We start from the raw sequence: 5,197 nt of genomic DNA, 5'->3' as shown, positions 1-5,197 counted from the left end.
GGGCTGCTGAGGTGGCCTAAAGCGATGTACAGGAGGTCTGAAGGACGGATGATCTGGCGCTAAACGAAGGGGTGGAGGAGATATAACCTGCGGCATCGGACGACTGATCCTCTACGGTAGAGTAAATCCACTATCCCGCATTCGTGAAAAGTAATTACGATCCGAATGCCCCATCTTCCCACAGTACGAATAGCAAAAGTCAGAACGCATCTACTGAGCGGGCGGCGCTCCACGCCTCGGAGGAGAATCTGCCCGCAGCATCTTGCCAAGAAAAGGTGCGCTCGAAAAGTCAGGTCGCGGTCTGGGAACCATAGGTGCTCGCATAATGGACGACCTGTCCCTGTCCTGCTCAGCTCGTAGAGACATGCTCACCAACTCAGCATAAGAAGATATGCTGGCACAACACATCTTCGATCGGATCTCAGGCCTTAACCCCTCAGAAAAATGCCGCATCCACATCGGCTGATCACCCAGAAGCAAAGGAGCATAATGACCCAGCTCAGTAAACCAGTTCTCATACTCAGTCACCGACATCCCTCCCTGACAGAGGTGAAGGAACTCACACTCCTTCTTGTGTCGGTACATAACCAAAAAATACTTCTCGTGGAAGCGTGCCTCAAACACCTGCCACGTCCACTCATACCCTTCCGCAACTGTGCAGAGAACACTGTCCCACCATAAAATGGCCTCCTTCTCAAACATGAACGAGGCAAACTCGACCTGCTCACCTCAGAACAGTGCAGCGGCCTCAGCATCTTAGAGATGTGATCAATCCAGTACTCGGCCTCCTCGGGTCTATGGGAACCCGCAAATGTGGGAGGTCGTAAGCGCTGGAATCGTTCAAATGTGCCGCTCGCACTAGCGCTCCCAAATGGGTTCATAGGTGAAGTGTTGAGGGTCAAATATTGTATATTAGACCCCATTTATTAGCTGGATTTACGAGCATGATACTGTTTAACACTTTATTTTTAATCATGTTGTGATGCAAGGTGAATCTACGAGCGTGGACTGGAAAGGACACTAAAAATATGGATTTAACTTGCTCGCATCACCAAGGCAGTGGATGGGACTTCCTGGGACCAAAATTAAGGATTTACACGCCAGAGATCCAAGAAAATTAAGAAACTGAAGCTAAAGTGGCCTGAAAGTCAGCCAGAATGCAAGATCACAAGGTTTCGACCATTCGTTCGGCTCGAAAATTCATACATGGACTGAGGACCACAAATGAACCGTACACATCAAATTTCAGCTCCTAGATCACTGTGAAAGTGGCCCAACTGACAGATCAGCCACCAAAACAGTGATATGGGGCCCACCTATTATCTGGATATGCTTCAAAGTTAGTCTTGACGGTTTAAATGAGATGGGACAACAGATGGACGGATCGGATTTCACATATACATCAATATGGGACCCACTTTGCATGCCAGGAGTGCACAGGCGACTGTACACGCGCTGTGCACTGAACTAACATGAGCGGTCAAACAGTGTTTGACCGCAACTCGCTGCATGCAACAGAGAACTCTCTGTTTCATAAAACGGGCAACTGCGATACTGTAGTGGGCCACCATCTGAGGTCTTCAGGTCGATCTGGACCATTCAGTAAATTCTAACAGCGCAGCTAATGCGGACCTAGAAAAGAGAATTTCAAGAGGCAGCATAGAACAGATATCAACGATTAAACTCAGGATGGACGGCGGAATACAATATTCTGTGGGCCACACAGAATCCAATCTGAAACTAGATATTTCTTACTGGTTTTTCGAGCAGAATGCAGTGGACGGTGTGGATTTCTCAAAACAACAGTGAAGTGGGCCCCACCATCAGTACAGCATAAGTGTGTTACGCACCCTATTTCGCGTCCGGGAAATCTGAAAATTCCCGATGGCTGTGGCCCATCATCCTTGATCGGTTGAACGATCTGGACCGTCCATCGGGTAGACCATCCCAAAAGACCCCAGGGGATGTTGTTCTCTTAGAAAAAGCAAGGGACGAGGGGAGGCAGCGCCCGTTCTCTCTGTACGGAAGCCCTTTCGCATGTTGTTATGCAGCGACCGCTTTCTGCTGCATAAACTCAAGCACGAAACTAGCTCCAACCAGGAATGACGAACGGCAGCACCCTCTCCAGGGCCGGCATTACCTATAAGAAAGGAGGTAGACGTGAAGCATTGAAGGGGGGGAGCAGCGGTCGGTTATGGGCTTGGACGATTGCAAGAGAGAGAGAGAGAGAGAGAGAGAAGATAGAGAGTTTGTCTTTTTTCTTTTTCTGATTATTTTATTTTACTTTGTTTGTGTTATTTTTAAGAGAATCAGCCATCCATGTCTGGCTGAACCCCTTAGCTAGGGTTAAGGGGTGAAGCTTGTAGCGTGATGGGAAGAATTTTATGCCTTTAATTCTTGTTTAAACTGAATGGATTTGGTATTGGGTTGATTGTAAGGGAATGTTTTCAGTTTTTTTTAATGGTCTGTTGTGACTAAAATTACAATAGGTCTGCGATGGCTTTGAGCATGTTTCTTCATTTTTTTTATGTTTATGACGTCAAAAAACCCTGTTGTTCACCATAGTCTCATGGGCATGGTCGGATGACGGTACCCTTCCTAACCCTCATAACATGTTGATTGGTTGGTAATTAGTTTAATTCTGTTGTTTACTTTGTCTCCTGGGCATGGTTTGGTGATGGAATCCATTCTAATTCCTTTACCTTTCATCTCTTGAAACTTATATCAAGTAAGTTCAGTTAATTTCCATGATTCTTAAAGCAGGTGTAAAGATCTCCCTGATCTCTACAAGTGGATCCTCTGAATCCCTAGTTTTCTTACCTCTGATTTCTCTTTAGGTTTGGATAATTTATTTCTCAATTATTCTTTAAATTCTAATTGATCTTTTGCTAGTTCTAGATCTAGTTAGTTCCAGATCACGTACAAGTTTCAGTCCCTGTGGATTCGACCTCGGTCTTACCGAGTTTATTACTACATCACAACCCTATACTTGGGGAGTGAACAAGTTTTTGGCGCCATTGCCGGGGACTGACGGCTACATTTTCTGAAATCAACTAGTTTTAGGATTAGTTTAAGATTAGAATTTTTCTAACTTTAGGTTTAGTTTTTCTGATTTCTAGAAACTAATCTGTTTCCTGTTTTGTAGGACCTTAACATTAACTTCTAATTTGGTAATTCTTTTCCAAATCCTCTACTCTTTCTATTTTTAGAATTAGGGTTTGAGTTTTAGAAGTTTTCTAATTCTAGTTCTCTTTTAATTATAGAATTTTCTATTTTCTATTTTTTTGATAGTTTTCCCTTTTTGGAAACTAACCCAACTCTTTTGTTTTGTAGGTTGGTAAATTCTTTCTTAATTTCCTCCTTGCTATTTCTAGATTAGGATTCCTTTTTTTAGTAAGTTTCTAATTCTAAACTCTTTTAGACTCTAACTTTGTTTCTTATTTTATTTTTAGAAATTTTCTACTTGTAGACTTTTTATTTAAAAACTAACTTTCCTATTTTGTAGGGCTTTAAGATAGAAATTTCTAATTCGGCCTTTAACTTAGGGACTTCAATTTGGTAATTTCTTTCCAACTCTCTCTTTCTTTCTAGATTTTCTTTTCCTTTCTTAGGATTAGGTTTCGAATTTGATTGAGGGCTATGAGTGTTTCTTTCCCAAGTGGGCCCGTGACAACACTCGACGTCTCTTGACTGAAGGAGGATTGGTTAAGGGGTTGACTATCACTCGAAATCCCCTGAGTTAATTGAAGTTATGGCTGAAGACCAACCTCCTCTACTTCCACCCAGGGTGGAGGATACCCAAGATGAGAATGAGGTGCACCAGGCACCCCCGCCTCGTACTTTACGAGATTATCTACAACCGGCGGGAGTAAGTACGCCCTCATGCATGATTTTTTCTGAAAACACAGGACAAATGGACATCAAGCCAGGAGTTATCCAACTCCTTCCCAAATTCCATGGACTTGAATCAGAAAGTCCATATTTATATTTGAAAGAGTTCGATGAGATTATAGCTACATTATATTTTCCTAATGTATCTGAGGATACAATCAGGCTGAAACTCTTTCCTTTTTCCTTAAAAGAGAAGGCTAAGACGTGGTTACATTCACTGCGTCCTAGATCCATTGGCACATGGAACGACATGCAGAGGGAATTCATAAAAAAATTCTTCCCACATTATAAAACGATTACCCTCAGAAAAGCAATCATGGACTTTGCCCAAAAGGAAGATGAAACATTCTTCCAATGTTGGAAAAAGTTCAAAGATTTGGTCAGTTCATGCCCACAACACGGATTTGAAACATGGTGCATTACAAATTTTTTCTACGATGGACTGACATCTTCCATGCGCCAAATGGTCGAGACAATGTGTAATGGAGAGTTCATTAATAAAGATGTTGACGAGGTATGGGACTACCTCAACAGTCTGGCTGAAAAAACACAATCTTGGGACTATTACCCAAAATCAAACACCACGTCTAGACCAACTCAATCTAAGGAGAAAGGCGGAATGTATCTCCTGAAAGAAGAAGATGATCTCAATTATAAAGTGCATAATCTCATAAGAAAATTTGAGGCCATGGAAGGAAAGAAGGATAAGGTCAATGAAATTGTTTGCGGCATCTGTGATTACAACATTCACACAACTAAAAACTGTCCTACAATACCTGCCTTTCGAGGAGTGTTGAATGAACAAGCCAATGTCGTAAACAACTATCAAAGACCTTTTATTAGACCTAACTCCAATACATACAATTCTGGTTGGAAAAATCATCCAAACTTTAGTTGGAGGAATGGACAAACGGCTACCCCTCAAGGTTTCTTCAATCAAAATCCAAATCAAGTGAAACCTCAAGAGGAACCGGTTCAAAATTCCATACAAGAGCTGGCTCAAGCAATGCGGGGATTCACAGATTTTATGTAAAAGATAGATTCTCATATGACGGTTATAAAAAAGGGGATGCTTCCTGCACAACCTCTGCCCAATCCTAAACCGCAGTACGAGATTAGTGATCCCAGCTCTTCAAATCAGATGGGGCACGCTAAATCCATCACCACTCTTAGGAGTGGAAAGATCATTGACAAAACTCTTCTGGTTAGGCCCGAAAAGCCTCAAGAACTAGAAGAGGACAACAATGATGGATCTAGTGATGCCCCACAAAAATTAGAACTGGAACTTCTAGAGAAGCCAGTTGCT

At 42.4% G+C, this 5,197-nt stretch overlaps 1 non-coding gene across 1 annotated transcript; it reads right to left on the bottom strand.

Moving 5' to 3' along the window:
- Window positions 1-4,189: 4,189 nt before the first annotated feature.
- Window positions 4,190-4,296, bottom strand: LOC131244799 (small nucleolar RNA R71). Its single transcript, XR_009170573.1, has one exon. It is a non-coding gene; the product is annotated as a small nucleolar RNA R71 (small nucleolar RNA).
- Window positions 4,297-5,197: the final 901 nt, after the last annotated feature.

Source organism: Magnolia sinica, chromosome 4 (assembly GCF_029962835.1).
Source record: "Magnolia sinica isolate HGM2019 chromosome 4, MsV1, whole genome shotgun sequence".
Classification (NCBI taxonomy): domain Eukaryota; kingdom Viridiplantae; phylum Streptophyta; class Magnoliopsida; order Magnoliales; family Magnoliaceae; genus Magnolia; species Magnolia sinica.
Note: the sequence above shows the minus strand (reverse complement) of the source record. Positions and strands in the feature narration are given on the sequence as shown.